The sequence below is a fragment of the Chaetodon auriga genome, chromosome 7 (genome assembly GCF_051107435.1).
Source record: "Chaetodon auriga isolate fChaAug3 chromosome 7, fChaAug3.hap1, whole genome shotgun sequence".
Lineage (NCBI taxonomy): Eukaryota > Metazoa > Chordata > Actinopteri > Chaetodontiformes > Chaetodontidae > Chaetodon > Chaetodon auriga.
In genome coordinates, this window is record NC_135080.1 from 7,892,498 (window position 1) to 7,919,345 (window position 26,848).

Here is a 26,848-nt window from a genome sequence, read left to right on the forward strand (position 1 = left end):
TGATACTTAAACAACCACCTGTGGCTGTGCATCACTTTTTATTGTCCCCTGGAAACAGCTTCCGTTGTCATCTGCTCTGAGCCTTTCTGTATATTTGTACCAAATTTTGGTTTGTTTTCTCACTTTGCAGCATTTTTTCTAAATGCTCGGCATTGGTGCGGATGTTTTCTTGATTTGTTTGCGTTTTCTCTGTTTTCATGTGTTTTCTTTAGTTGCAGTGCATTGAGCTCTCAAGGCCACCGCAGTATTGATTCAAATGCAACTGTTTAATCAGAGGCACAGATGACAGAAAAGTGCTACTGAAATGTGGGTAGTGTTGACGGGGTGTCAGATGGAAGCTTTTGGTGGGTAGCTGGGTTTTTTTTTCTTTCTGTTAACATTGACCAAGCAGTTTTGGTCAGCTAAACTTAACCAAGAGAAACTTAATTTCCAAATGAAAAGTGCCGTTTCACTGACCGCATCGTGAGTGTGCTTCTGCATCACTGCAGAAGTGAGAAAAGCAAGAAGTGAGAACATGACCCACTGGTGGAAACAAAGCAAGACTTCTGCTGGTGTTAAGTTTCTTCTGAACCGTGGTGGTGCTCTCATTTTGAGAACCCTTGCATGGATTGTTTTGGGTGGAAATGTTAAAAGACTCATTTTGCAATTTAAGCATGACGTTCTTTGCATATGACACATGTCAGAAAAGTTCTTTCAAAGTCAGATTCATTAAATCATCAGCTACTCTCCACCACCTCGGTTTATTGGAGAAGACCTGCTCATCAGTTTGATTTTGATGGACTTGCAATGCTTTTGCTCATGCTCAGACTTGTCTGCGCCTCGCTGTGCGCGCTCAGATATAGAAGTTAGACGAGGTTTTTTAAATTAAAACTGAGCAGCATAACCACAGTTAAGGCAGCCAAAATTTGCGGTTGAATTTGTGCACTTTTGAGCGCCAAAAGGATAAAATGTTCCAGTGAAATAAGTCAAATTCTACTTATCTATTCATTGTCTTCTCAGAGAGTCGATGTGTTGTTTTGCTTCCATTTTTTTCTTTGTGCGTTTACATTAAGCCACATAGACGTGATTGATCTTTTAATGTGTGCTTGTGTGTGTCTACAAAGCACACACACCTGTGCGCGTGTGTGCTTGAGTTGGCACCAGCTTAGTCATTAAGCTTGGCTGTCCCTGCACAGACCCCTCGCTGTCTATAGTCATAAAGGGGATCTCTCCAAAGCCTGAGGAGACTCTATAAATCTGCCAAAATATTCTGAGCTTCGTCGTGGCCTGCTGGCTGGCACACACACACTAAGCACACCAACACAGAGAGAGTTGACTACATGGGTGGGCACACATTACTGTCAGCTCCAGAGATGGAGCTGATAAAAACAGGCCCTCAGTGCTGCAGATGAATGGAAAGACAGGCAATGTGGGGACAACCCCCTTTAAACTAATAGACACACATGCACATGCACACGCACGCACGCACCCATCCCTTGGGCTTTGGCTCTCTGCTCTGAGCAGATCATATTTCAGCATCTCACCTCTAGATAAGAATGTTTATCAAAGGCTTTAAGTGTTTCTACTGAACCCAGGTTTACACCCACTGTAACACACTTTCTGCAGCTCCTCACAAGCCTCTGATCCGTTACAGATGGCATCCACAAAAAAGAAATAATCTATGCATTTGGAATTGATTCACACTGATAAATTAAGAGGGGAATTACCATTGTGAGTCCTGGTGCTAGGAGAGGAAGCTGCGCTCATTTCCATTTCAAACAAGCTGCGTTACCCTGCAGCCATATCTTCATTGACTGAACAAGTTCTTCACTCAGTAAACTGGACCTGGATCAAAACAAGTCTTTGATTAACACCATCCAAGGCCCCAAACCTCAGCTACTGAGGGCCAAAGAAACCACAGACCAAGAGCACCAGGTGTGTAAGGGATGGGGCAGGTGTGTGAACATGCACAAGTGCAACAGTGAAGGGAAAAAAAGGGATTGCCTTGAGTCAAGGAATCACATACACAGACTTCTCTCAAGCACACATTTTAAGATTTATACCGGTGTTTTGTTCTGTACTGAGAAATGACAAAAAACAATAATTAGGGGTGCACATAACTTTTTTATTCAGGTACTCAGGTGAGCACCAGGAGATGATGTTTGGTACTCATCATCATGGTCTTGATAACACAGTAATCTTCTGCTTGACTTGTCTTGTTTGTTAGCACGTACAGAGGGTCCTGTGGTGGTTTGGAAAACAAGGGCTTTCATTATGTGCTGTGAAGGGGTGTGGGTTGTTTCCTGTGTTTCCTTTTTTGGCAGAGGCTGGGCGTGGTTCTCCAGGTGGCTGATAGCTGGCTTCTACCCAGCTGGGACTCATCACAATCAGCACAGTATAAAGACCGTGGACTGCTGAAGACTCTTCACCAGATTGTTTCCACTGCTTGGTGGTGTTGTTGGCCAGTTACCAGTGTTATGAGTGTTAGTTATCTTTGAGTGTTTGTTCTCCAACCCTCAACCACCACCACCACCACTTTGCTATACCGGTGCCTCCACCACCTTGTGCCCTCTACACAAATACTCTCACCACCTGAGTGCTGTGCAGCATATCTACGAACTGCTCTCCACCTCAGAACCTCGTGCCTCACCTGCTGTTCCCAATACTTCCCCATTGCACATTTGATAAATTCCTATTTTTTCCTTGCTCCCTGTCTGCATGTCTGCTATTATTTTGTTGCATTTTTTTTTTTTTTTTAATCTCAAATTCAGATCTTATTTTGTCCCGGCCACTTTTGGTGTAGTCTAACATATTTAGATGGGTGACTTTTACTCACAAAGGGAGACTGGTGGCATGTGGGAGTAGTTCCAGAGAAAATGGTGACTTAAGAAAGTATTCTAAGAAAGCGGCAAGAAAAGCAGCACACATAACATGCACAAACGGACACACACACACCTCTGTATGCTCTGCAGCATAGTCATAACACACGCTGTCCTAAAGTCAGAGCCTGTTTTGTGTATCGTCTGCGGTACAGCTGTGGTGACAGGCTTCTTATGACAATTATACCCTTGCTGCTATCGAGTCAATTGACAGTCCTGCTTTAATTAGCCAAATTAAATAGGGGTTTGTGCTCACTTTGCTGCCTGATAATTAAAGGCGATGTGTCCAGAAACCACAAGCATAATCCTACTGCATGGTTGACTAAAAATAATAGCAGCATGCACCATTATTTTACAGTGAGAGATTTAGTAGTTTTTATGCGTGTGGATACCGCAGCAGTGACCGGGTCAAAGGGTTAGCTTGTTATGTGTGTTTACACACACACAAACACAAGCTCTCATCTGAAGCTTTTCTCTTGAGTGACTCAGAGCAAAAGGCCATCAATGGCATCAGTGTTTGTATCCAAACTTGGTGATACGGTCAGGGTTATCAGTCCACACCAAGTCAGCCCCCTGAAGTAATAGAAAGCAGCTGATCTGAAACCTCAGAGAACGGCAGGTTACAGCCTGGTGCTCTGACTAATGACCCCATGTTTTCATAGCAAGCTGAGTCCCTGGGTGTTACATGTGGCCTCAATACAACACATTTATACACACACACACACACACACACACTCAGATGAAAGGAATCTTCTCCTCCATTTAACAGCAAGTGGTATGAACTTTGGAGAGTGTTAAATGTGACCTCACCTGTCTGCAGTCATTGTGAAGATGATGCACTGTGTATACTGTCATTGGTATTTTAAGGTGCAACCTACACTCCCCACAGCTGTCAACATACTCATGAGTTTCTTTAAAAGCCTATTTTCTTCACTGCCCACTTCTGCATCTGACTTCATAGGAAATATTGGTCATTTCAGCAGTTCCTCGCTCCTTTTAACCCTTGTAGTCCAGTGAGTGGTTTGTGAGGCTTTCTAAAGTGAATGTTTGATTTATTGGAGATCAATTTCATAATCTTTGCTCTCATATCCTGAATGGTTCAAAGATATACTCATATCCTACAGTAACAAGTTGCAATGTTCAGGGATAAAAAACAAACAAACAAACTGCCAGGTAGATAAACCTAAGTATCAAAAAAAGAAATTTTGCCCTGATTGAGCAAGAGAAAAAGTCAGGGTATCACCAGTGTCATTAGGAGCCGAGGGGCTGAGTCAAATTTTGTGCCAATCCATGTTGAGATTGCACTGGATAAAGGACAATGTCAACTCACTGGTGGTGCTAGATGATCACCAAAGTCATTAGTATTCATCCTCTGGGTAATCTGTACCAAATATCATGGCTAGTCGCCCAATTGTTGTTGAGACATTTTACTAAAAAAACGAAAACATCAACCTGGAAGTGGCACTAGAGGACAAACCAGTCAGCAGGCTTCATCCTCTGGGGACCAGGAATGTCATTCATGTCAATCCATTCAGTAGTTTGACAAGACTCGTGTGCAGTTCAATTCATTTAAAAAAAAATCTGTTGATCCCTGCATTGATAAAAACTAGCAGCTTCACAGTCGTCAGCAAAGAAAAGATACCCTCTGAAACATAGGTTACGAATGTCCTGCTAGGCTAATGTTGGGTCACAGAGGGACTCCTGCAGCCCTCATCTGGCCTCTCTGTGGCTACAGGTGCTTCACATTAAGGCTCGTAAAACTCAGCAAGAGGGAAAAATTACTGCCACAATTTGTTAGAGAGGGAAGGGGGAGGCATCGGGGGTGGGAGGGTGGTGGAACAGTGCTGTATATGGATACAGTATTGACATACGTGACTGTGTTGTGTCTGCTGAACGCTTCAGCATTCCAGTCCTGTGCCAGGAAAGGCCATATTGTTTTTGAGTTGAACTCAAGTGTCATTTCTGAGGAATGATTTAGTGGCGTGTTTGTGTGTGCGTGCGCGTTGCACTCCAGCTGGCACACTCCTCGGCTGATGGTGTGTATGCCATACGTACCCGGAGGAAGGTCACAGGGTCACAGGGCCACGGGGTCGCCGGGAGTGCACCGCGGAGAGAGGAAACAGGCCTAATCTCAGAAAGGCTGGCAGCTTCCTGTTCAGAGTGGAGGGTACACAGAGGACACTGTCTTAGCTCTGGATACCCAGTTAGTGAGTTTACTGTGTAATTCAATCAGGATTAGTCCACTCACTCACGCCCTCTAATAATAGTGAAAGGGAGGAGGGCAGTCTGAGCTTTTAAATCTTTATCTCCTCAACCCGATTTTACGTCCAGACGTGGCTCTTTGTTGGCCTCCACGTGTGTTGTTCTTCTCATGCAGTTTCTGTAAGCATAACTGGGAATAAATTTACTTTTCATTACGACACTTCAAAATCCTTTAACACTGTTTGACCGTGTAAGAAATGCACAGCAGCACGTTTTCAGGAAAAGGTTTGGCAATAGCAGATTTAAATAAACCTAAAGGAAAAAAAAAAAGAAAAAAAAAGTTTCTATATAAACTGAATTTACCAATACAGTTTTGAGAAGACACTGATATACTGGAGCTTACAGTAAACTCAGAACTCTTGTGGTGAGCACAGCTCAGAAAGTGCTTCCAGGAATAGAAACTGAAAGAACAGTAAATGCAAATGAGCTTCTGATTATTCTGAACAGACTGAGTCCCTCAAAATCATTTGAAAAGCATGAGGAAACAATTGAAATATATGATGTTTATGCTCAGCAGACATGTACACAGATTATTATAATAATCTGGAATCTGGCATTCTGCATTTTTCGAAAAGGTTTCATTTTATTCTAAAAATGTAGTATAAAAATAAGTAGCCTCATGTCTTTATTGCCACAAACACCAATAGTTGCTTATGTTAAATGAAATAATTATTTCAATGGCAATGCAGTCTGTCAAAAGTGTGGAAAATGGAAATGAATATTTTAAAAAAAACATAGATGGGTGCTTGGTTTGAATGATGGGAATGACATTTATCACCATCAAAACTGTTATCATGTAACAGTTAGACTGAAATGAACTTAGATTTGAAGTTTAGTCAATTTCGTTTTAGCCTATTTCTAAAAAATAGTAAATCATTTTTATGTGCATGTGCATGTTTTCAAATAGCTCAGATTACATGCATTCATATTATTGTTATTATTATATTAGAGTCAAAGAGTGAGAGCAGCAATGGGCTGCATTCATATGGGACAATTCTGCAAAACTCTGGATTATGTTCAGTGATGACCTCATTGAATGTGGGTTTTCCATTAATTGTTTTTAAAATATCAGTGAATGGTGAGGCAGGAAAAACTACTTTGTCAAAGCCTCTACGGGACACATTTTATGTCATCGCACAAATGACAGGTACTTAAGTATATCCAGTTTATACCACTTTTTCCTCAATTTCAGATGGAAATATTGTAGTTTTTATTCCACAACATTCCAAATGTCATTGACTTATAGAATATGATGCATTATTATAGGTTAAAGGCCCTGCATACCACCCCAAGAAGAATTTTGAATTATAATATATTTACATTATGTTGTATTGTTTTACTTGTATAAACAATCTGAATGTTTCTTCCAGCACTGGGTGCATGCTGATAGCCTCAGTAATTCCCAGAATTTACACAACAAACATTTGTTGTTTACCATTAAAACTGCATGTGATTAAGTGATTAATAGAGAATAATAAAAAAGAAACATTTTTATGATGCATTCATCACACAACTGTGCCCTATGTGATATTAATATGGCCACCTTTAAAGATTAAAGGTAGTGGTACAGTATCTGTATCTGTATCGATTTGGGTGATCCCAAAGTCGAAACAGAATTCAGAGGTATTTCCCATCCATAGCAGCAGCCTCCAATGAGTTTCACTTGTTGGTTTTACTTCAGCTCTAGGTAGTTTTGTTGAACTTTCCCAAGGTTTCTTTACATTACTTCAGGTGCATTATGACATTTGTTACTACAAATCCTCTTTTTCTGTTCTCCAGACGTCATTTGTTCTCCAAACATCATTTGTTGCATCATTGCTCATCAAGGTTTCTAAAGCCAAACTACCACCACCGCCCTTTAAGTGTCAGTGTTAGTCAAGCCAGTAAGCGTCAATCCAATATCTCAAATACCTGAAATATTGAGGCTGAAAAATCTCTATCATCTCATCATACCACCCAACCCACTGATCACGTCGACTCTGTGGGCATGATCGTAATCGATGAGGAAGCCGCTCAGAGCGGACGTGTCACTGTTGATCTGCTGCACCTCTGCCATTCCTCTATCAGCACTGCTATGTCATGTGATGAGTGGTATCTTATCTGGCTAACCATAATTACCCTTTATCAGATCACATCGTCATAACCTTATGACAATCATTTTTCCTCTCTCCGTCAAATTCATATGTGGTTTACATTTATCTGCAGTTAATCACCCAGTTGCAAAGAAAATAAAGTGGCAGTTTCCAGGAGCTTTCGTAGTTGATTTGCTACTCAGAATTTCAGTTCCAGCGCCAAAGGATATCATTCAGCGCTGAAGTGTGTTATTACTGACCCATGTTTTACAAAAGCCACTCTTGCTTTTAAGCAGTGTCTGCAAGAAACAGTAAGTGTCTGCGTTTCCTCCAAACTCACCACTAAAAACAGATCCGAGTTCTGAGGCGAACCGGCAGTCAGATTTTGGAGAAATCTGCAGTGCATGTACCCAGTGCATGGTAGAGAACTCCTAATGTCTAATAACACATCCTTACTTCTCTTTTTATTGGCCTGTGCAGCTGGTTTTGAGCTTTAGTGGTATAACGTACAGTTCAAGTTCTCTGCAGATGATTACTGGGCTGCATAAAAGCTTGTTGAACGAGGAAATGGGTACCAAATTACCATTATGTGATCTGGGTGGATTACCGTAGCACTCAGTTCATATAAAACAGAACTAATCCAACACGAGAGCCTCGCAGTCACTGTTTGGGTTCACCTCGATGGCTGACTACATCAAACGCTCAGCGGTGACAGAATGGCTCAGGCCCAAGCGCAGAAAAAAAAAAAAAAACAAACCCCAGCATGAAAAAGCCCAGAGGCAAACAACTGGGGGGGAAAATTATCTCTTTACAAATGAGTAACAAGTTTTGCAAACTGGTGGGTGTGCGAGCGCTGTCACTTACAGTGATTGAAGTTGCAGTGCACTACAGCAGGGCAGCACTTTGGGTCACGTAATTACAGCATTACCACATAATGAGAGTCATTTGTACTAATCACAGGGGCCACGCTGACTCTGAGAAGAGCCTGTATAGATCCAGGAAGTCCCACTGGGAAAAGGTGAAGAACAGAGACCTGCAGGTGCACCATTATAGCAGAAGAAGAAGAAACAGTTTACTCCAGCCCACCTATTTCAGAATTCGTCCGTGTCTCACTGATGTCCCGTCTTTCCTCTCTTGTGCTGTTGCTTCAGTCCATTCATTCGTCTGTTTCTCACAAAATGTTTGAACTTCTCTGGCCTGCTGAATCTCTCAGACTCCACATTAATTACTAACATCTGATGAGGAGCTGGAGAGATAGCGCCTGGTCTGTCTCATCCTGCTCTCTGTGATTGCTTAAACTGTTTTTAGCCATGCCAGCAGCGTGGCTCTATGGAGGGCAGTGGTCCAATTTGGCATTCATGGTCCCCAAAGGATGAATCCTAGAGACTTTGGTGATGCCATGACTTTTCCTTCTTAGCGCCACCAGTAGGCTACTGTTGATAAAGAGTTACTCATTAATTAATGGTTAAGCAGCAAAATTTGTATGTTAAAATGCTAAAAAAAAATAAACTAAGGTAAACAAACATCATAGCTGCTCAACCTTACCATGCATGCAATGTCACTAATGTGCCTGTGGACTGACACAGGGTCATGGCAGCACCTGTATTATTATTTAATTGGTTATACTGACACTGAAAATGGGTGATTACAGAGTAGGTTAGAGGCAGCAGAAAGGTGCAACTTTGCAGGCTTGTGATGATTGTTTTTCCCATCCACACAAAAGTGCAAGGCCAGCATTTTAAAATCTGTCCGCTCTAGAAAACTTTCACAAATCATGTTGAGTGTGAAAACAGAAAGAGAAAGGGACATTTTTTCTGATTTAGCTGGCGTAGAGTAGACATATTCTCATTCTGCATCCTCGCACTCCTCACCCTCATGCACTTCTCTCATCCATTTCTCAAGCACTTATCCCATCTCTTCCCTCCTTCGACCCAAGGCCTGAGCCAGAAGAGCAGTTCGGAGCTGGTGGGCAGCAGCAGAGCTTAAGTGTTTCCTGTAGGGCCTGTGGACAGGAGGAACCGCCGCTGGCCCTCAGCCTTCAGGGGTGGAAAGTATGTGTCGTAGGCTGCGCTCCCACCTCCCACCTCCCAGCCTGGGAACGGAAGCTGGGAGCCGCCAGGGAAAACAAGCAGACAATCAGGTAGGGCCTGAGCCGGGAGAGAGAAAGAGAGGACAGGAGGGGAGGCGGAGCTGCAAGACACGTCAGGTCCTGAAAGACTCAACTGAAGCTCTAGGAAAAGCATACAGATGTAATGGGGTTTGGGATGGAGGTTTTGTTTATGTGTTTGTGTGTGAGCATTTCCTCATCCATCAAAGAAAGTGAAAGGATGTGTGTGTTTTCAGAGGAGCCGGCGCACAGAGCGTGTGTGTGTGTGTGTGTGTGTGTGTGTGTGTGTAAGTTGCATGCGCATGAAACATAATCCGATATTAAAGTTCACAGGGTGTTTGTACAGTGTGTGTGGGTTAGTGTGAGAAAGTCGGGTACTGTGTGTGTGTGTGTGTGTGTGTGTGTGTGTGTGTGTGTGAGTGTGTGTGACTGCGTGGGTGCGTGTGTCCGTGCATGCGTTTGTGTGTTGTGTGTTTGGTTAAGGACAGTGGCCAGCAGGGGACAGGGTGGGTTCAGGGCAGGGGAGAGGGGATGCCTAAAGGGAGGAAGATTGTGGTGTTCAGTTTCCACAAGGGGGGTCCTGTCGGCCTGCACGTAACACAGTGTGTGTGTGTGTGTGTGTGTGTGTGTGTGGGTGGGGGGCATGGACCCCTCTCTCTCTCTCTCTCTCTCTCTCTCTCTCTCTCTCTCTCTCTGAGCTGTGTTTCACTGGAAATGAGCAGGGAATGAATGAGGGAAATTTTCCTCTTCTGGTATTTTTGAATGGCTTTTGAAGGGAATGAGAGGCAGGAGTTGACGAGCCTGAAAACGTTCTATTGGCTTATTTCTGTACGCATGAAAGTTCAAATAATAAAAGTCCTGGTCAATCATTTATAGCACATTAAAAATGCCAAAAGAAATGATTCAGTTAACAAATCCAGCCATGACTCTGACCTGCATTCACTTTTGGTTTTACATCACATGGGAATTGTTTTTTTAATCAGCATTCATCATAATAGTCGTTTAGTCTCATACTGATTTTTAGAATATGATTTAATCTTTAACCAAAAGAAAAGAAGACTTGTTTTCATGGATAACTGACATTGCCCTCAAACCAGTGGACAGTGAGCAGGCTTCATTCAAAATAAGATTTTATGATGTGTGTGATTGATTCTGTGTGTAGAAGTGTTGTCTGTTGCACTTCACTGAGTGATTTAATGTCCTGTTAATGTCTCGATATCAAAGCTGTTTAATAATAATTTTTTACTGAGACTGAATTTTCATTCTTGACCTTGGAAACAATGGTTGACAAAACAGCTTTCAATCATATCACACAATCTTCCTCAGCAGATGGAGTCCGTCCAGCTGCTGTCTTGTAGATGATGAAATTGAAATTTTTACGAGCCGTTGAAGGACTTAATTTCCATCTCGGTTTAAAAGTTGAGACTGGAAGGTCGTTCTTGACCTCAGAAACTGCGCTTCTTTCCTTTCCTCCTCTTTTGATTAATTGTGACAGAATTTCTGATGGTTTAAGGCTGAACTTTGATGTATGTCAGCTCAGAAATTAGTTTATTAGCAAGGAAATGATGCGTAGCCTTTTTAATGATCCTGCCAACTTTCATTTATTTGATCCCATTTTTACAAATTGTAATCAAGATTTTAAAGAGTGTTACAGTCCCAGTCGTGTATTTGGCTTCACCTTCAAGGATGCTCCAAAAAGTCTTTCAAGTGCATGCACAGACCTTTTTTTAGAGGGTGTGTTGCATAATTGAATATCTACAGGTCAAACGCTGCCACTCCACACTAATGAGTTTAAAAAACATGTCAGCTCTAATAACTTTGCACTCTGAGTGCAGACTAGACCGAATACACACTATAGAAGTGACATCAGGTTACAACAAACACCACAGCTGTACAGACTATGGCAGATGCAGTCCTCTCTTTTTCTCTGAAACAGAAACTCGCGGCCATTTCATTAGTTCGAGGTGGCCCGAAGAGGTTGAACATGCTCGGGGACTCTTTATGGCCATAAATCTGTCACTTACTTCCTCCCAGGGGTGATGCTGCTTTTAAGGCAGCATTGAATGCTGTTCAAAATAAAGCTCTTGTTATCTGGACAGAAATCTGCAGTTTTTAACAAAAGGCTCGCGAGTAAGTTAGAGGTTTATGAGCCAAAACGGAGCGATAAGTGGCGAGAACTGATACGAGCACACCCAGCTTCACTTTCCCACCTCGGTTCACTTCTCCTGCACCTGTTATTGGGAGCGATGATAATCAAATGAGAGAGTCATGACTGGTTTAGATTATTTGTTCACTTTGAGGGGTTTTCAGAGCAAAAGTTGGCGAGGTCACTGGATCCGGTGCAACGCTTCATATCATGTTACAGTGTTTGCTAGCTGCTCTCCTTTTCTTCTTTTGTATAAACTGTGTCGAAACAAGTGAATTACAAGAAACAATAAACCAATTATACTGCGTTACAGGATCACACAGTTGGTTATGTTGTATTTATTAGCCTTTAATTTACTTGCTCTGCCAATATTACATAATTGAATTGATTTACATTTGTGGCATAACAGACTTGCATGGTTGCCTTTCTGTCTGTGTTTGGTACGTGCTCCATTGACTGTCCCGGGTCACAGTGGGACGCCAGTGATTGAAGCCGAGTTGAGAGAGGGGAGAGATGGAGGGGATGGGGGGGTGTGGACGTGACATCCCCAGCTGGCCTGTGACATCACTCCAGCGGGGACAGGAAGTAAGGGAGTTGGGAGTTGGGTAGGGTACAGTAGGTGACATCAGGGCTCTGTCTGGGTCTCTTGGTCCTCCAGCTGGGTAAACTAGATGGAGAGAGACCCCCTGATCCCACCCACTCATCCGCCGACCCCTCCATCTCCAGCCTTTGTCTCCGGCCCACCGCCCCTTCTTCGGCCCTCTACGTTTATGTGCACAGACGCTACCTGCCTTCTCTGACTCACACACTTATAATGCCATGTGTTTCCTCGCACGGTCTCCCCTTTATCTAACTCTCTCTTTCATGTGCGTGTATTTATGTTTGTGTGCGTGTCTGCTCCTCATCCGCTCAATCTGACCACACACCTCTATTGATCAAACAGACCCCCTGCTGGCTTACATGCAGACACACACATAAGCATATGTACAGTACATGTGTATGAGGAGTTTGCCCTTTTCTTTCTAAGGACAGAGCCAACTCCCAAAGTGAGGTGAACACCTGGTTAGGGCCCTACAGCCCCCAAACAAACTGGTTTGAGTTAATCTTTATCAACCAGCTCACAATTTTGGGATATCAGGTTTGTGGGTGCTACAGTAAATTTTCAGATTACAACAAATTTCACTTAAAAAAAAAAAAAAAAAAAACGGCAATAAGATGCAGATTTAGAATAGTTTAATGCATATAATGGATGGAACAGAGCCCAGATGATGAAGGAAGGATGTATAAAGGCCTGGAGGGAGAAATGTGGGATGAAGGGATAAAGACTGAGGGATGGGCAGATGAGGAGTGAGGGGTGGAGAGGGATGAAGGGGTGGCAGATGAAAGGATGAAGGGAGAGATCCCGGTCGTGGACAGATGGCTTGAGGAATGCAATGATGGACCAGTGTCAGCAGAAATAGATTTTGTTATGGAAACAACATGGTTTCAGGATGCTATATTAAAATGACAACAAATCAATTTAGTTTGAAATAACAGTGGTGACAGATGCATTGTTGAATTCTCCTTGGTGTCCCAGATATGATAATGGAATTTGCAGTTTGTTGGCAGCACAGTTATAGTTTCAAAGCAACAAAAAATTATTCAAAAAAACTAAATTTATATGAAACAAGAGTGTGCAAGAAGTGCACGACAACTGAAATAAAAACCACAAGAATGAGGGTAACAGGATGGTCATGGTTTCTGTCTTGCTCTATTCTAACCTAAATGTCTGTTTGCATCAGAAGTGTTCAGTAGTTGACCAAACAAATCTTTTTATGTCGAAACCTCAAGCTGAGCTGAATGTACTGAATCATCACTGTCACTGACTGAATGTGCAGTTCTTTGCAGTGAGGCTGCGATATGTAGTGTGTTACGTCCTGGTTAAAAGCTACCTAACAGGCCGTGAAAGCCAAAGAAACAGTCATGATGCAATAACTGGCTGCTGGTTCTGATCAGCTCTTAGTTTTATAGTGAACAAAACAATTCAAATCAGCAGAATTGACTATTAAAGTGAAAGCATTTTATGTCTTTATGTCACAGTGATATGAGCAATGACGTGATTGCTTTGTGGCACTCATACTGGTGTGTGTGTATGTGTGTGTGTGTGTGTGTGTGTGTGTGTGTGTGTGCATGCACCAATCAGTGAACTGAATTGAATAAAACAACATCAACAAACCTCATTTTCCAATTTTGCAACAGAATCAGGTTGATGTCATTTTTATCAAGAGTTCAAACACTGTCATTGAGCTCAAAAGGCACACACACACACACACACACACACACACACACACACACTCAATACTGTTCTGTAAGTTCATTTATGACTACAGAGAGAGAGAGAGTGAGTGAGAAAGAGCGGGCTGCCAGTCACACTGAGTGGTTGGCCGTTGGTCTGCACATCTCCGCTTTGAATGTGAAACACATGTTAATATGTGGGTGGGAGTCAAGAGAATAGAGGAGAGGGTATCCATGTCTCAATATGAAAACGCCCTGTCTGTCCATCTGTAGGAACATTTAATAAGACTTGCACACCAGCAGACATTTTTTCCATCCTCTTCTCTCCCCATCTCTCCAGCCTCGTGCTTTCATTACCTTTGATCTGTAAGCGCTGATTCTTTTCTATGCAAATTAAGTTTGCTGGAAACTGAGAAAAAACACAGCATGTTTCAGTGCAGTTGTGAATGTTTGTGCCTGTGTAATGTTTTGCTATTCACCGTACTTTCTGTGTTTGTTTAGGTGTGTAAATGTTTGCGCAATGAACTCTACTATCTGTCATATGGTGTAAGATCTCTCCAGTGTGCGTACTACGTATGTTCCACCACATGTGTTTGTTTGAGGGACGTGTTTTTCTGGGCTTGAATGTGCAAAAGCGGGCTGAGTGCGTGGCAGCCCCTGGCCTGCCCCCCTCAGTGCTCTGGTGTGTGTCTCAGGGCTCTAAAGTGGGTTTATGATGTCTGGCAGAGTGTAGAGAGTGCAGATGGCAGGAGCGAAAGAGAAAAGGAGGGAGAGAGGGAGGGAGAGGTGTGTGGTTGCATTAATATGGTCTGCAATTCTCGTTAGCACTAATCAGGGGCTTCCTGTACCAGGAGGAGCATGAGTTCACCTTCCCAAGTACCCCAGCGCCACACACACATATGCACACGCAGGCGCATGCATGGACACTTTCAGAAAACATAACACACAGCAGCAGCAGAGGCTCACATGCACACACAAACCTGCACACTCACCTTCAGTCCCACTGGCTCTCTCCCATCCCTCTCTTCCTACGCACTGAATACTGTAGGTCCATCTCCGTGTCTCTGGTTCTGCCCCCACACTCTGACCATGCGTCCTCTCTGTTTGTTTGGCTCCTCATGCTATGAAACTGGCCATAAAATAAGTTGGAAGGAACTGCAACCAAATGAAAGTGGAGTTTTTTCCACTTTCTTGCCATATGCTCAGAGTCACGTGAGACCACGGCGAAGAGTTCACTCTCCCTCAGAAAGGCCCTCGTCCCAACGTGAACTCTGAGGGGTCGTGAACTTCAGCTGGATTGCAGAGGAACTGGCACTCAGGGTGGAGATAGACAAAGACAGGCTAGTTGGCATAAAGGTAGCGCAGATCACATCCTGGAATGTGGAACACAATGACGCACGCCTGAACGGTAAATCATTTGCTGACATTGGCATATTGCAGAAAAAAGCACCTAAGCCTGACAGGAATCAAGTCATCTGCAAAGTGTGTAATACCATCTGTGACCGTTTAGAAGCTCGGAGCCTGTGTGGCCATGATGGCATGTGGAATCTTTGGGCAATATGTTGACCACAGAAACAATAGAAACAAGATTCCACAATGAAAATGTCATAAGTACCCTCGCCCCTTTTCCTCTGCCTCCTCCCATCCCTTCCTCTCGTCTCTCTCGAGTTTAAAAGAGCCCCGGGGTAAGATAAATTAATGTATTTAAGATGTGGAAATCAGATATTGAAATCTTTGCCCTCGCCATCCTCCCCCTTCTTTCCCTGCTTCTCCCTGAACCCCCAGCCTCCCTCACCCCCCCTTCTCCCTGCACTGCTGCTCCCTTTAATAGAGTTTAATAGTGCACAGGGAGACAGTGTGATAGATAGACTGAGAGAAACTGAAGAGATTTGGTTTAAACTATTTTTTTTTTCACAGAGCGCATTTTGTGTCAAATCTTTTTTTTTTTCCTTTACTGTGCCCTGGGCTTTGCAATTGATAGCCTCCTCAAAACTCAACCACCACCACCCTCCTCCTCCTTCTCCTCTTCTTCCCTCCACACCTTCCCACCCCACTGAACACTGAACCCTGGCCAGCCACAGCTGCCTGACCAGATGTGAAAGAGAAAGAAAGGGAGGAGAAGGAGAGATGGAGGACAGGGAGAGGCCACCTCCTGCGGGGAATGAGGACTGAAACACAGAGAGTGGAGCAGGAGGGGATGGAGAAAAAGAAGGAGAGGGGAAGTTGCGGAGAGAAAAGAGGAGATATAGAGAATGGGAAAGATGGAGTAACATAGCTGTGACCGAGTAGCATATAGCATAAATTATTCTTCTTCAGACAGTACCTGGCCTTGTCATTAAAGACCACCTACCCAGACCACACCAAGTCCCAGTGTGGTCAGTCATCACATACAACCAAATTAATCATTTCTGAAGCTTTGACACCTTCAATTACTAATGAGGACCAAAATAATAATAAGAAAAAGTGATCGAAACAAAACATTCGACAACATTTCGTAGCTCAGGTCAGTGGAGTACGCATGTATCCAGGCTTCTCCACAGGCACATCTGATTTATGTAGCAGCTCAGTGCTCTAAGCCCCGAGTCCGCACTCACACCGTACTCCTGGGGGCTGTCTGATTAGAGATGGGGGAGAGAAACCATGCACTCACACACCCCACCATTTGGTTCTCATTACACACATGTACATGCACACACCCAGAGCACACTCACACCCTCACGCATGCACTCCTGAGCATACACACTCGCACACACAACGAGGCAGATGTAGACTTGTGCAATCTCAAACATGTAGTGCCATTCCTAATTTACCTGTGTATTGCGAAATTTGGCATTGGCAGTTATAGCGCTGGATAAATGGAGGAACAGTAAAATGAAGAAGTGGTAAGGCGAAGAAATAGAGCAATACTATTTCGAAAGAATGCAACACACGTCTAAAACAATATTTATGATGCACGTTTGACCAGATTCCTGAAATAAAAACATAAACAGCATCCTCCTCCGCCTCTAAAGTCTAAAGTTCAAATCCACTTTGAACTTGCCACACTTTTCTCCAGCGCCCTCTTTTCTCTTCACAGCCCTGTGTTCTGTCCAATAACAGCAATAAAATACAGCAGACTGAAATGGATTTTCCTCACCATTCATTTACTTTTGCTCCCTCAGATGGACAGAAAGTTTGGAAGGTGTCATCAAACTGGCGGTGTCAACCCAAAACCTGCTTTTATGCATTTTCAAAAAAAAAAAAAAACTGTTACGGGCTGGTACCCCATGCTGTTTAACACAAGTGTTAATATGAGAGGACTGTAAACACTCGGCTGTAATCACAGACCGCGGCATGTGGTCGCTTTGACCGCAATGAGCTGAGGAGATGCATGTGTTAAAGGTAGAAATGAGAGAGCCTGAGGGGTGGAAAGGCCAATTTACAACACAGAATGTTGATTTTAACTGTTGACCAACGTATGACAACCCACGCAGGGCGCATGTGAAGTCTCTGTTGTATTTTGGATCATGCGCCATTTGCAGCACGTCATTAAAGCCTTGTTAAAAGTCTGTTTGCCGAGCACCCCTGCCACTATGCACACACTGTCTCTCTGTAGGATGACCTGTGGATGCACTCAGTGGATGACCTTGATGTGTCCTTCTCAGAGCTCTCACCTTGCTGCCAGAGTCTCAGACTGTACCCCCCTCCAGACTTTTCCGCTCCCCGCTCCCACCCTGACACCTCACCCAGAGTGACATAAGAGTCCAGCAATGGGCGGAAAAACATTACACACGTAGCTTCGCCGTGCCCCTCACCGGGTCAGGGACGTGACGCTGGAGCTCTGATGGGTAAACCAGATGCACACACAGACAAACACATACATACCAGACTCATGTTATGCACATACAATAAAGACAATACATCACAGCAGCAGTGTTACTGAACATGGTGGAAGATTTTGATAAGAAACTAATCAAATAAAGAGAATATATGAAAATAAACTCTTCACAGATGCGTCTTCCTCCATATAATGTGTATGTTATGTATGTAATAATTAAACATTTCAAGAATTTCATCCCTAAATGAAAACAGAGCAGCATCAGATCACTATTAGTGCGACTGCAGGAGAGGTGAAGCTGAGAGGACAGATCGGTGACACACAGTAATTATAATATATAATCTTTGAAACTCTCTAACAGTCACAACCCATTTTATTGATATTTTCAATAGAGATAACTTAATAAATATTAAGTTTTCAAGAAGCAGGTGTGCAGATTTTAGTTTTTTAAGTAGGTTTTTCATTGCCAGCACAGGTCTGTTTCAGCCTGAAACACATATCCTTCTGTCAGTTAATCTTGCAGTGATACAAGAACATCCATGTCTGTTGCTGCTGCTGGTGCCTCTTTGACAAAGAATGTGTGCCGTTTATCTAACAAAGCACCTGTTCAGGAGGCTGCCGTCTGCTCGAGGTCCCTGGTGATCAGACTCAAGTGTGAAAAGAACAATGAGGTGGACTGAAGTGGATGAGACGATTCTGCAAAGGGGACGTACTGGAGACAGATCACGCTCTCTCTCCGAGGGGGTGTCGCTGTCTGACAGGAAGTGTTGGCCAGCGCTGGACGTGTGTGTGTGTGTGTGTGTGTGTGTGTGTGTGTGTGTGTGTGTGTGTGTGTGTGTTCATGTCTGTCTGCCTGTGTGGTCAGCACGCACCAGCAGGTCAGGGCTATACAGCCAGCAGGAAATGACCCAAAACATGCGCATGAAGATTTAACCCCATGTGTGTCATCTTCTCATCAGAGGCTCTTATCTGGACGATAACTACTATCACTTCTACTGTCGGCAGAGATTTCAATTTAGTGGGAGACAAGTGTGTTTGTGTCCACAAAATAATCAAAAGTAAGCACTGAAGCACGTTTAAGTACGAGGATGGAAAAAGTGCTGTACAGTGGCTTTGTCTGTCTGCAGGTGAACCATGAATTCAGCTAATGAAAGTGATTCAAATACACTTGATTCAGATGCTTATCAAGTCGTAGCTGCATAATGACGTAACTCTTGGAAATGGATGAAGTAACAAACTGTATACGTGAGCATCCAAATACATGTAAGAATATTTGGAATACTTGAGCGGAGGTGCTCTAAATTTAGCTTCCCCTTGACTTTCCCTCGCCCCCTCCCAGCACTTCTGCCTTCCAGTCTGAAACAATGGACCCCCTATGTCCCACCCCCATCCTACCCCCACCCAACATACACACACACACACACACACACACACACACACACACACACACACACACACACACAAACTCCCTGTGCCGTTATTGGATGTGCTCCTTCTCCCTATTTAGGTGTATGTCTCTCTGTGTGTGTGTGTGTGTGTGTGTGTGTGTGTGTGTGTGTGTGTCTGTGTGTGTGTGTGCTTGGAGTCCATCTGGCCTCTGGAGTCCCATAAGGAAGAGCAGAATGTTTAGCGGCTCCTGTGCTCACTTTGCAACGTCCCTTCCGTGGCGATAGGGACACTCTGCCTTGGTGGACAGGAAGTGACTCCCGGGGGGTGCAGGAATTCTCAGACGGCGGGCCCCGACTGACGTTATGGGGGGCAAAAATATGTCATTAGAACCGAGCGTGCGGCATTTCTGGACAGGATATCACCGCCTGTCAGCAGACACGTTTACATCAGTCTTGTCCAACTGACCTATTAACTCATCAGGTTACATAAGCAGCACTCTGAATATCCAGCGGTACAAAGCGTCAGCTCTCGTGTACCTATCTGTGTGTCTTCATCCTGCTGCCACTCTGTAAGGCACGGTTGTCTACAGTAGCACACAAACAGGAGTTGATGGGGTGATCTAAGGTTCATCCTGTTTTGGTCTGTGGCTGCAACCTTGAAACATGTCATTTTCCTGGAGTGTCTTAGTAAAAACAGATGGTTGTTATCATCAGGGTTTGTGAGGAAGCCTCGCTGGCAGCTCATTAGTTCATCCTCACTTTCCTGCTTTCTCCTCGTCTCGCGAATGATCTCGAGACCACTTAACATTCGGTTTCACCCTTTTGTTTCTCCTTCAAAGGAATCGTTTTGAATTGTGCTAACTTGCTGTCTTCAGAGTTAGATGAGAAGATTGATACCACTCTCATGACTCTATGATAAATATAATTCCAGCAGCCAGTTAGCTTAGCTTTACACAAAGACTGTTAATAGGACAGACAGCTGGCCTAGATCTGTCCAAAGCTAACAGAATCTACATACTAGCACCTCTAAAGCTCACTAATTAACACAATACATGTTTAGTCAGTACAAAAGTCAAGTGTAACAGTGAAAATAAAGTTTTAAGGGGGATTACTCTCTGTGTTGGGACCAGTAACATCCCCGCTGCTTGCATGGCAACAGCTCCTGGCCAAGAAATACCTCCGTACATAACCTCCCCACCTTGACTGTTTTGCCCTTCAGCGTTCAACCGAATGAGATACAACATGTTAATTAACAAGCTTCACATGTGTTGGTGGACAGTTTTTGTTACCTTTGGACAGAGCCAGACAAGCTGTTTCCCCCATGTGTCCGGTCTTTATGCTAAGCTAAGCTAACCAGCTGCTGGCTCCAGGCGTGAGGCTGGTATAAATCTTCTAACTAACTCTTGACAAGAAAGCTAATCTGTCTATTTCCTGAAATGTTGAACTGTTGCTTTAGGGTTGTTAGAATCCAGCAGACAGTATCACATATGCTATTCTGGCTTATTCCAGCTCTTTGATGATGCTTAAATATCCAAACCTAATCCTCCATGTTTTTCATGGCTAAACCATCCCATCGAATGTAAGTGTCTTAGATGTGTACGTGCATCATTTTATATACATTCTTCCCAAATTCCATTTAATATATTTGGTATTTTTGGAAACTTTGGGATCTCTTCTTGAAGTTCTGTATGTTTGCACAGTATGAGCTTGTATAAAGTTTCCACAGCAAGCCACTGACTCTGAAGGATTTTGAAGGTGCCCTCCTCTGTAACCATCCTCTCCGTCTCTCTTTCCCACTCATTTCATACTCTCCAGCCACTTCCTCCTTCTCCATGTTCTGCACTCGCTGTACAAACGTGTGTATGTGTCTCTAAAGCATGTGTGTCAGTGTCCATCTCGCCGTGGCAGCATTCCAGTAGAACTGAGCCAGTGAGGGGTCTCTGTCTCACATCCCTCTTCAATCAAACACAAACACACACGTCCGGCCAGCCTGGCCCACGCTATCTTTCCCTGCCTCCTAGTGCCAGATGCACACACCCTGCACTCTCCCTCTTTTGCTCTCTCCTCCTCTTCCAGCATTCCTCCTCTGCCTCCTCGCTCTCCTCTGCTTGCTTTTCCTCCCCCCCGCCTCCAGTCCCCCCCGCTCCTCCCCTCCGGTTCAGCACCCCTGTGCATCACATTGTCTCCCAGCTCTTCATCTTTCTCCACTTCCTGTGTCCTGCTCCTTGTGCCCCCTACACCCCCTCCTCCTTCCTACCCCGCTTCTCTGGGCTTCTCTCTCTCCTCGCGACGTGACTTTTAGCACAGACAGTGGGGCCGCTGCCAGTAAACTGGGGCAGAACTGGCTGAAGATGCGCATTCGCTCGCTGTGGTGTCCATGTATAAGGCTGACTGTGACAAACAGACATGTCGAGACAGGCAGAGATGTGGTTGATTCAGGTTTGTTGTCTTTGCTTATGCAATTAAAGAAATAGGTTAACATCGTGAGCAAAATTCACTTCCTTGCTCAGTACCACTCAGGGGTGACACAGCTAGCCTGGTCTGTTTGAAGATCACAAAATCCACCTAACAACACCTCTAAAGGTCACTAATTTACACGTTACATTCTGTTTGTTTGGCTGAAGTATGAAAATGTCACTTTCCAGCCAAGAAACAGTCTGGCTAACAAAAAAAATATTAATAACTGGTGAGTTTGTGAGGTGCTGGAAGGCGGGTGGACTTTTTTACCGTTGAACAGAGCCAGGCTAGCTGTTTCCCCCTGTTTCCTGTCTCTATGAGAGGCTAAGCTAACCAGCTCTTGGCTGTTTGAAGTACAGACATAAGAGTGGCACAGATCTTCTCATCTTACTCTCAGAACACGCAACTAAGAGCACTTAGTAAAGCGCAGATCTCTGCCAGGCTTACATTCAAGATGGCTGCAAAGATAACCAAAACACATATTGAGTCATCTCGTATTGTGCCGAACTTTAGTGGATCAAACATGTTGGGTACAGAATTAATCTGCAAATGCACCAAGATGCGACCAAACTTTTCCATGGATGTCAGTATTTGAGCCACGACAAAATCCAAAATGTGGCCTGCAACAGACTAGACAAGCCTTGGCTTTAGCCCAGCTGATTGCCTAAAAGTCTTTTTCCGACGTGACTGAAGCAGTAGCTCTTGTAGGATCTGTAAATATATAAATGTATGCAAGCAATGAAGCTGTTCTGCAGGCTTGTGATAACATAATACCTTGCTTAGACTAATTTATGCTGTTTTTCCCCTTTCATTTGTCACCCATTTTTAAGCTTAGAGGTTGTTACTTTCCTTTATTTTGTATTGGGAATCCAACATTTATCATGAGTCTAATTTGCTTTTCTATCCATTATCCACCAAGCTTCACTGGACAACAACACGCACCAACTTGCACCAAATCCAATTGCATTTAGTTTCACTTAATGATCAAAGTTTCTCCACTTACTACCACTAACAATATTTATAGTTGATAGGGCATTGTGCTCATGACTCAGCTGAGAGAATTTTTTTTTTTTTTTTTATGAGATCGTGGGAATGAAAGAAGAACCAGATTCGCCTGAAGAGAGCAATCAAGAGAACTGAAGAAAGAGGAGGGGAGACAAGCTGCAGCTGGTACAGGAAGTGAGGATGATGCCATCGGAGGGCATGACAGCAATCAGCAGAGCGTTCTCACAGGACACGCCACAGCTCAGTCCACACACACACACACACACACACACACACACATATGCACACGTGGCATAGTGAGGCCTGGTTGTCCAGACATGTTGTGCTTCTGCATGTGTGCATGTGTGTGTGTGTTTTTGCAAATGTTATCAGGAGGTTGAAGATGGAGACAGAAGACGTCAGACCATCCCTCTCTGTGTGTTTACAGTCAGTCTAAACAGCAGACCAGCCACTGAGGCTAATGGGGTTCTAATCTACAGCTGGATGACACACACATGTCATCTTCTGAGCTTCCCAAACAGACCACTAACCTCTCCGTGCCACATGTGCATTTACAAAACACCCTCACTCTTCCTATAATGTACACTACTTTCTGGTGTTTTCTATTTTATTTACATTACATTCATTTTTCCAAAGGAACTTACTTTTTTTCACCCAACATGGGAAGCAACATGGGGCTCAGTGTCTTGCTCAAGGATATTACCAACATGTGGACACGAGAAGCAAGGGATTAAACCACCCACTTTACACCCCACTTTCCACCTCCGGAGCTTACCGCTTCCTCCTATGAGCTTCTTGTTTTGAGTGTTAAGTAAAAAATAAGACATTTGGGAGGTTTCATGTTTACACATAAGTGAACAGATTCACACTAAGAGATAGACGGGGAGATGCACAAACATACAGAAACCACACCCTTGCTTTCTTCTCACCTTTCTAGAGTTCGAGTATCTGCACCCATCTACTGCGCACAAACACACATACACACATACACACAAAGTGAAAGTGATGAAGCGCTTGGTAATTTATTAGCCTTGTCAAAATGAACAGAATACTAATGGACCGCTTTTAAGTGTGTAACTCCATGCTGGGATGGTAATGGACACCCTGTTCTTAACAGCTCAGTGACTTTTTGTGCTCTGTGACACAAAACACACACACACACACACACACACACACACACACACACACACACACACACACATTTGTGCCCAGGCTCAGTCTCTGCCTGAGAATGCGTTGCCAAACACAAAAGCGTCAAAGCATCAGATCCGGCAGTCTCACCTTCACACTTTGTGTCATACACAGAACACATCTCTCTGCCAAAGCTTTCACATGAAGTCACTCTCATTAAATTAAAGGTCACACAACTTCTATAGGCCTAACACACAGCGCCGATGTGTCTCTTACAGTAACGCACACTTTGTAGATCACCTTCTGAACTGCAGTTGTTTGCATGCCAGCTCATTAGTTTGTGAAACATTTTCCCCTCTAGGCCTGCAGCATAAAGGCTGTCTCTACCTTTCCCCTAATAGATAAAGATCTCATTATTACCTCTAATGTTTGGGCTGCCTGTATTCGTAAGTGTGTGTGTGTGTGTGTGTGTGTGTGTGTGTGTGTGTGTGTGTGTGTGTCACCCAGCCAGGCTGGCCGTCAGCCCCTCTCCCCCAAGGCCAGGCAGTTTTGTCCAGGCTTGTCTGGCCGCTGCACTTGTGTATGCTGAATGTGCAAAATGTATGATGTAAAGTCCCTGTTTGGTTTACTGTGTGTGCTTCTCTTTGTTGCTTGCAGCTGTGGTGAATGGCATATTCACGGACTTCTTATATCACTTTCTGTTATCATTGTGTGGGCTGGTATGAACCCAACCAAGTTCCTGGAAAGTTTAGCTCATATTTGAAGTCAGTTTGTAGGTGTTTTGGGGATCCTGATGCACAAAAGGCTGTGTTGTTTTCACATTTTTATGCATGGTTCGTCGATATTTTATTTGCATGTGTCTTGCCTGCTACAGTATGTGCAGCGACTCAAAGAGTATTTGCATTGTTTGAGCTGAGAGAAACAGGATGGGTGGATTTCTCAGGGCAGGTGCCCACATGTTAGTCAATCTGCAGGAAGGATATTGCACTGGCATAGATACACAAACACACACATTGCCCACAATATACACCCTATTTGTCACCCGGGCCCCCTCAACAGCTGAAGCAATACTTCCTCCTTGTACTTATCTTGACCCTGCTCTGCTTCATAGACTGTCTTCAGCTCTCTTGAGATCTGAGTTCATATTTTTGACACAGCCAAACGCCCAGCACCATCCTAATCCTCCTTATCACCCACAACATGTTAAGTAGCATGTTTAAGCTCCACTTCTGCTAAACAGTTTATTATCAAATTAGAAATTGTACAAACCAATGAAATATATGATTTAGCTATGCAGCATAACTCTGCAGTTTCCCACAGTGCTACAGGTCATTTTAGCATCTTGGAGCTCATTGTTTTGGTTTTCAAGCTTGCAGCTAGGCCTGAAACACAACACCAAACAAATACTGGCAACTGCTTTCCAACATATTTATTGACTTAATAAGGTGATAATATGTTAATAGTGTGTTTTCGGTTTGTTAAACTGCCCCAAGTGGCCGAGAAAAACGATTTATCAGCTTTAAACTTTTAATTTTAAAAGGAAGACTGTTATTGTGCTTTTGGATATTCTACCATATGTACTTTACTTTGACATATATGTTGGAAAACCCTGTAAAAACTTTATTCTACAGTTCTGTTTTAATGGACCTCATAAGATTACATTGTTCTGAAGAAAGGACAGGTTTTGTGGCCGTTTTTGTCTTCACACCCGCCTCCGTCTACCACAGCAGGTGAACTACATGGTATCAGGGCAAAGTAATAACTCTGACACATTACTTAACTATATGCATACTTGGCCGCACAGCTCAGCTGCATTATATCTTCGCGTTTTTCAGCTTGTCAGAAGCAGAACTAGCCATAACACCAGAGTATCACCAGGGAGTAAGGTTGGGAAACGAATTCACAGAAAGGAGGAGAGGGAGAGAGTACCATATGTGGGTGAGAAACATGTTCTCATACAGGCTGTTTTTCTTTTGTTTCAGCTGCACGGCCCCACCTTAAATGAGGACAGGGAGTGAGGGAGCACACTGGACAGGGGAGGAGAAGGGAGAGGTAAATGGGAATTCATTGAAGAATTGGGCATAATATGCTCTGGGCAGTCTCCGACCCAGCTGTTTTCCATTCAGTGGGAGTCCAAGCAGTGAAATGTAGCAGGGGTGGGATAGACAGGCAGAGGAGAGGAGGAGGAGGAGGAGGGAGGCCTTTAAACATGGCGTGAGACACAACATGTAGAGGTCATGATGATGGCCATTTAAGTGGACTGGTGTGTCTGTCTCCCTTTTCTTTCTCTCTCTGTTTTCCTCTCACACACTGTGGACTCGTGCATTGCACTTATCACGCCAGAACACACTCCCTTTAAAGGAATGAGAGTTGTTTTTGGATACATGTACACTTCTGTTGATGACATACATCTCTTTACACCTGTTAAATAGTGTACAGCGTGTATGATACACACCACTTCCTCTTTGAGGCTCTCAGTTTGTGGTTTCTCCTCATCCACTGGTCTATAGCACATTCTCATCCCAACCTGGATACAATTGTACAAAAGGAACATTATCTATCAAAATATACAGTCATATACAGTCACAACATAGCCACATTCATCCGAAACGTAAAGTAAGAAACTGCGGACACATTCAATAGGTCAAGTATTGGTCAATAGTAACTATTGTGTTAATCATACAAGTACTAAACCTGAAAACAACATGCCAAGTTAACCAGAAGCAGATCAAGCCGCGCTCTTGAAAGCATTAAGCAGAAAGCTGAAAGGATTATTTGTTTTACTAATCTGCCCACTGCATACTGCGGTCGCTGGAAGAACCCATACAGTCAGCATCCCACTGTCCTGTTGTGAGTCAAAAACATAATATATATGTATAACTGATACTTAAATACTGTATACATCATGGCCAAAGGTCAGATAGTGAGAATCACTAACTCATCTCTTTTTCCTACTTTTGGGATTGCTTTAAGTTGCAGTTTCAAAATATGCCAATTATCAACAATAACTGTGTAAAAATCCAGTCGTATTTTCTTATGTTATTGTATGCTCAATAAGCAGCTGATCAATCTTGCTTTGGTTTAACTGAACATAAGCTTCTGGCTGAAATTTTACTTGACACAGGAAAAACACAGATATGAGAGCAGCAGGAAACTAAGAAGCCTCATCCTGTCTCATTTTGCTGCTCTGGTCGTTGCTGATTGAACCCAACTGCTCATTAACATGAAACTGTAACTGAAGCGTCTTTTCAAATGCTAAAGGTTGCAACCTTTTGACAGTTCTCAAGCATCTTAGTGAAACATGACTGATGGCTTCATTTTTACAGTGACG